The following is a 7,956-nucleotide window of genomic DNA, read 5'->3' on the forward strand; positions in this document are numbered from 1 at the left end:
ATCCATAACGAAAGTCATAAATATGATAAATATGTAGATATAAAATTACTTACCATCATCAAGTTTGGAGACAGGTTGAGTAATGCTCTTATTTGACATCTCCTATTAAGTTTTTTTTTGTGAGCATATGACAGCCAGAGACAACAAGAGATAAAATAAGCTATATGTTAAAAAGATACCGATAAACAGTGGTTGATAAAATAAGCTATATGTTAAAAAGATACCTACAAACAGTGGCAAAAACCGATGAACACACAATGTCAAAATCACATCTATAAAAGCTTCAAGACGAATATGAAATTTTCCCTCTTCCCTCTTTTTAACTCCTTCATGACTTCCTGTATATATGCTTTTGAAGGCTTTTCTTTACTTTCCTCCATGGCTTCCTTACCATCTTTAGGAAAACGTTTTGCTAGTTCACCGAAGCCAAATATGAATACTCTTATCACCTAGAGTATCAAAGTCGTCGTTAATTAGAAATTACACATTTTATAATAATAAAATAAAAAAATACACTTATGCACATCTTGTAGTAATAAAATAATACATTTATATATATTCACTTCCTAATAAGCTTTATTACATATTTATCCAACTTCTAAAATCAATTACATATTTCCCCTTTCTAAACCATATATATTACATATTTATCCTTTTCATTAAAAATTACATATTAAATTAACGTTTTACCCTTAAACATAAAATATTATATTTGCCCTTAAAACATAAATTACTTTCACAATGGCATCTGCAACTTCACATAATTTTGAGAGTTCATGAAGAAATCGTCCAAAATCTTCAATTAATTTCAACATAAATGTTTTGTTGTTTTATTTGTGTCTTGCTGTACAATTTCAGGTTAATGTCACCATGCTTTCTCATCTAATTTCACCTTCATTGTACTAAACCAGGTTGCATTTTAAGCAATCATTCATCAAACTGATATAAATTACTTAGAGATCCAGTTTCACCTAAATTCTTTAAAATTATCAGTACCCACAAAAAGCTAGCCTGACATTTAAAAGAAATCTTCATCAGTTTACCTTAAGTGTCGATTCAAATAAGTGATTACAAAATTAACAACACAGTGAAATCGATTTGAGCCTAGTTCACTTGAAAAGAAGTATAGGTTTTCTACAGCAAATTTCGGATAATAACTCGCACCTGGTTCGATTAGGAATCGGCCGACTTGTTTGAATGCCGGGATCACCGGTTACATTTTCGTCGCCAACTTCCTGTGAACCGTCGATGAACTTTTTTGGTTCAGCTAATTAGGTTTCAATCGATTGAAGAAGAATATGAAGTGTAATCAGTTTCGTCATATTAATTAGAAGGTAATTCTGTCATAATGGATAATTTTATTAGTGAAGGGGATATATGTAATTTAAGTTTATGAGTAGGGAGTATATGTAATTAGATAAGTTAGTAAGAGGATATACGTAATTCCTCCTAAAAGAAAATATAAATCATGCTTATAATTCCTAACCTGTCTTTTTTGTCGACTTGGTTCTAGATTCAAAACCCAATAATTCCTAATATGCCAGATGAAGAGCTGCATCCCCTCTCTTTGCATAGAGTTGAATTGACACACTTTTAATCTGCAAATTTTGGATAATATAACAAAAATATCTAATCAAAGCACAAATATCTTTCAATCAATAATGGGACAGACTTCTCGTTCTTTCAGTGACCCGACCCATTTTGATATGACTGATTCAGAGAACTCAAAATTGAAGTGAAAATCTTATTTAATAAATTTGAATAAAATACGTTGACAAAAACAAAGAAATTGATTGTGAGTTCTTAACATCACGAGTTTTCCCATTTCAAACAATTCAAGCTGCATGAATCCAAACACATTATTAAAAAGAAAATATGTCGTCAAGCTAATAATATCTTCGCCGTTGATATGTTATAAAATATTATACAATCTGATTTGTTATAATAATGGTAAATGATACATTATAAAAATTGATTTATAAAACTATTGAAAAAAAAGGTTAATAAGTAAACCAAATCTTCTATATATTTAGATTATTATTCTATAAAAAGAGTTAAGTCTGAGCGAGCCCGAGCTTGAAAAATGAACACGTGACCCGTTATATAAATCAACCAAATCTTCTTTTGATTTAACCTGAATTAGTCCCAAAATGTAAGGCCCCGTTCCCGGTAGCTCTACTTTGGTGTTGGATTTACTCATAAACACAGTTCTAAAATTAGAGTTAATTTAAACTTTCGCGGAATAATTTAAAACTTCAAACATCACATTATAAACATTCATTTTTGTCTTAACATACAAATTGTCTTTTCATAACATAACATAAAATAGTCATGACACTTCTTCATAGATGCTAGTCTCTTTAGCTCGTGCCATGTGTCCCTCCTCAAGCCAGCTGCCTCAACTTATCTGTCTGTGTGCATACTAAAAGTCAGCTACGCTGAGTGAGTTCTAGTTAATCAATTTAACATACAATACATTCCTATCCTTAGTCATACGCGTCCGAAGATACGTATTCATACCTTACTTTGCTATTACTTCTTTCACACATACTTTATATACATGCATACGTACTTACGTACTTTCTTTCATAAACCCCTATGGTATACCATAAGCTATTCTATCTTAAGCATCTCAGATATTATAAGGGTCTGGTCCCTAACATCTCAGATATTATAAGGGTCTGGTCCCTATCATCTCAGATATTAGGAGGGTCTGGTCCCTATCATCTCAGATATTATGAAGGTCTGGTCCCTATCATAAGCGCATACTTTACTTGTCTTATGTATATAATATTTAAATACACATTCATTCACATAACCATCATATAGTAATAACATTCAATGCACGATCATACATGTATCATATACCTATCACTTAAGATAAGCATTTTAACTGCCACATAGGAGTATGCACACAGCCCCGAAAACATAACCAGGAAATGGGGCTAGAACTCACCTGGAGTCGGTTTCTCTCGCCGTAATGGTAATGCCCTTTCTTAGTTGTGCACGGCTAACTGTACAATACATTACGCGTGTCAATTATCCATTACTACTACTTCCTACATCTAAGTTAATGAAACTCTCAACTAACGGGGGTCCGGGGGCAGCAGCCCCTAGCAGGGTCCAAGGGGCAGAGCCCCTGGCTGGAGTTGAGCTGCCAGGTCAGCTCGGAAAAATTTTATTTTCATTAATAGGTTCTTTAACAAAAACGCATCAGAAAATGAATTGGGTCACATTTTAATAAGAACTTAAACAATTTCGCATGGGAGGAATTTTGTATAGAATTTCGCTTCTCACAGCTGAGCGAAGCGATATACCCGTTTCGCTTCTCATGGATGAGCGAAGCGAAATACCTTCCTTTCTTCGTTTTACATTTTTAAAGCCATTTTACTTCGTGACTCTTCCTTAGGACCTGATTTTTACTCCTTTTCAACTTTCGACACATTTTTACCCCATGCACCTGATCCTGAACCCACATCTCTCATAGTCCAAACGCCACCTTTTTATCTTAAAGTGCACCCGAGAGGTTATAACTTACCAAGTTTATATTTTTCTTACATTTCACAACCCGATCTATCATTATATCTGTTTTCATGCCGATTCTAACCATAAAACTTAACCATTTAAACCGAAACCTACCTTTTGCTTCGGGTTCGAGTTCAGATCCGGACAATACGTAGATCTGGACGTGATTCTTGTTATTTGATGATGTCTACACACGAGATTCTTCCTCTTTTTACACGGATTTGGATCCGGAATGTAGAGAGAAAGTGTGTGTGTGGGGTGAAAGGTTACAAAATGGTGAAAGAGTGGAGAGGTTAGGCTTATATAGGGGGGCATGGGCCCCACAACCCACTCACAATTTCAAATCCAAATATTATCCAAACACTTAACACACGACTAACTTAACGACACACAGTTAATAACAAAACTTTCCGTCATTTATTATTTAACAAAAAGTTGGATGTTACACAAAACAACAATTGACCAGATTACAAAGTCTTGACTATTAAACAGTAAAAAAAGTACACAACCTACACAAAAACATATGACATATACTTGTTCTAATAATAAGAAAACATATAATCTACACACAAAAAACATATAACCGACACATAAAATTCAGCATCAATAAACTATACACGCATATGAAAACGTATAACCTACACACGAAAAACATATAACCTACACTCGGAAATTTTATCCTACACAAATACAATTTATTCATATATTCAATTTTTTTTCTATCCAAAACCAATTTCTTCCAACTCAATATATCAATATCAATCAACACGTAGGTACATTGTGATAAATAATACAAAAAATTATCTTACATATGTTAGCATTAAATGCCAATAAAAATATACAATACAATTTATTCATATACTAAATATTTTTTTCTATCCAAAACCAATTTCTTCCAACTCAATATATAAATATCAATCAACACGTAGGTACATTGCGATGAATAATACAAAATATTATCTTATATATGTTAGTATTAAATGTCAATAAAAAATATACAATCTAAACAAAAACATATAACATACACTTGTTCAAAGAATAAGAAAACATATTACCTACACACGAAAAACATATAACCCACACACATATAGGATATGTGTATCCATAATTAGAGAATGATTTATTATGATTATATTAGTTGTATTAATTGAAAAGACGAAATGCATTTATTGTTGCATTTATATTTTTTTCATTTATTTTAAACATTTAAAACCTAAAATAAAACTAGTGGCTCATATTCATTTCTCACAGTAATTTCATTTCTTTCCTGAACTTAAACACACACACACACACACACACACACACACATATATATATATATATATATCTGTGTGTGTGTGTATAATTACTTTATATATAAGGTAAAATATATTATTATTATTATTATTATTATTAATTATTATTTTATTCAATAAAAATTGTATGAATCTATTAAACCGATCTTGGAGGCGATTCTTATGTGTTTCTCAGTAGCGTATGTATCATTTCGGGTTTTCAAACCCTTGTATTTGTATTCTTTACCCGACCCGACTTTGTAATCGGTTAATCTTCAAATGTAATATGTATTATTCAAGTATTTTGGGTGTATTTTATTTTAATTGTTAATTATGTAAATAATTATGAGAATGGTGCAATAACACCGGCCCCTTAACTAACCTTTTGCTCACGTGTACACCCAACCCCAAAGTCTATGGACCATTTAGCAAGTTATTATTCAAAATTGGGTTCCCTCCATCCTCACCATCGTCATCCCCGTTAGCCTCCTCCATAACCATCTTTAATCCATCAATTAAGCCACAATTAACGTAATTGACCATATCAGCTCCTTTAACAATCAAAAACGCGCTCAACCGACAATCAAATTTTAGTAATCAACGTCTAATTGACAGCTAATTTGATTAATTTTGTACCGTGGTTAACCGAGCTCAATTACACTATAAATAGTAGTCCACAATTCAATTGCACCCCAGAAGCCATCCAAGATTGATTTTGATTTGCGTTCTTGAAGCCGTAAATCTAGTTCCTCAATCTCATTCGTTTCTTAATCTTATCAGGTAACTAATATATGGTTTGGATCGAATTTGAACACTCTATAAAACCCCTATATCAATTTATAATTATTTGGGGGATGATTCTGAAATATGTTTATCAATTAAGTTTTTCAATCCATACACAGGTTAGACACTTGCATAGATGGTTAGTGCAATACATGTTAAAACTTGGAACTGGCCTGGGGCGCGGGTTCGAATCCCCCAAGCCCAGTTTTTATGTTTTTTTTTTTGTTTCTTTTCATCTTCTTTTATTTTTAATTAATTTATTAATATTTAAACTCTAATATATATAAAAAAACTAATATTATTTTTTATTGCTTAAAGGACCGAAAAACATTAAACTCTCAAAATAAATTTTCGTTTAAACTTTTATATATATATAATTTTATATCTATATATTTTCTTGATTTAACTTGATATAGTTTCATAAATCCACAAATAAACTAAAAATAGTTTCCATCTCCCCTAAATAAACCGATCGCCGCTAATCTTTCAAAGCAACTTTTTATTTAACATATAAATATATGTATTTAATATTTAAATTAGCATTTATCGTTTAGATCGAAAAGTATAAGATTATTATATTCAAATCATTTACGTTTTTAACTCAACATTATAAAATTATTATAAAATATATTTAACGCTTTACCGATCCCAAATCTATTATAAACTCCTTTTATTTTGTCATGTTTGTTTATTTCGATTAGATATTTATATCGTTTATACTTTAAAATTAGGATAAATTGAAGGACAATCTCTTGGAACTATTTTTCCTATTTTTGTTTTGGGGGCACTATGTGTAATAACCTTATACAATTATACTCAAAACATAATTCAATTAATTGCGTGGTTGTGATATTACTCGATTAATTATTTATGCTTTATGTGTTTACTACTTTTATGGTTGGTTGGTATCTCATCCTCATCCTCACAGCATGATCATACGTTGTCCGAGTAGACTTGGCCGAATCTAGTGTCATGATTGAAAAGACACATTTGTAATGGTTGCGAATCGATCCGAATAAACATGTCCGATATCTAGTAGCATGTTGAAAAGACACATTTATTTGTTTATGTTAATCGATGCTATTCACTAACACAAGGAATTGTTTAACTTCTCATTATTATTTTATTTATACTAAACCTTGTTTACCTGCTCAACATGTGTTGTTGACAAATTACTTTAACGCATAATGCATGCTGTAAGAATCGAAGTGGAGACTCTAGATTGGGACTTTAGACTAGTAAATAAAATAGAAAGAATGTTGTATTTTTCTCTTTAAATTCTTTGTGTTAAACTGCTTATGAATGATAAATTTAGATATTGACACTTATTATTTTAGTGTCTTTAAGCTATGATACAAATATTGTCGTGCCCCGACATGTTCCGTCGTTAGGTTAGGGTGTGATAACGTAATCCCCAGATACAAGCTTGATTTTGTTCTGCATGAACTTCTTTAGAAAGAGATTGACTATCATTGATATCGCAGTGACGCGTTGCATGATTTTCACATTCTAAGATCATTTATGTAATATGATGCATATATAGACTGTGATTCTTAAGTTTTTGGGTGACAATTCATGTGCCATATTTGGCATTATGTATCAACCTTTCTTGATGACTCCAAATGCTCATTCAACATCCTTTCTTGTTGTTTCTTGAGTTTGGGCATTTTTTCGTTTTCATCATTTGAACATGTGAGCGATTTGGTAAACACTGAATATGCAAGATACGTTCATCAACAAGATAATAATAATCATACTTGTATTTTACTCCTATGGCTTCAAATGAAGGCTTGAGTGCTACTCCATTTTTATGTTGTTAAATTATTGAATATCAGCGACTAATTAAGAACATTGATGTCATTATTGGAGTCAGCAACACCGTTTAAAGCATGCCAAAACAATTGATCTTGTGATACCACTGTTTCTAACGTTATTGCCGAGTGTGGATAATATTTTGACAAACTACGAATGTACACTTTTGTAAAGGAGTATAAATCTTTCTACCTCTCATGTCTCATGATAACCTGAAATATGACATCGATCTCTCCCCTAAATCATGGACTATTTATAGGAATAGTTGTGTAAGGCCCCGAGGCCGGGCGCCCTACATTATCGTTGAATTAACTCATAAACACAGTTTTAAATATCAGAGTGAATTAAAAATTTGGCCGGAAGACTTAACATTCAACCATATATCACATAAACATTAAACATTGTCTTAACGGAATTAAAACTTGTCTTAAACATAACATAAAACATCAAAACATTTCTTCTCAAGATGCCAGCCTCTTCAGTTCAATGCCATGTGTCTCCCTCAACCCAGCTGCTTCATCCTATCTGCCATCGTGCATACTAAAAGTCAGCTACGTTGAGT

This window comes from Bidens hawaiensis, unplaced genomic scaffold, assembly GCF_021521415.1.
Source record: "Bidens hawaiensis isolate Kalapana, Puna unplaced genomic scaffold, B.hawaiensis_p1.1 tig00003126_1, whole genome shotgun sequence".
In the NCBI taxonomy this organism is placed as follows: domain Eukaryota; kingdom Viridiplantae; phylum Streptophyta; class Magnoliopsida; order Asterales; family Asteraceae; genus Bidens; species Bidens hawaiensis.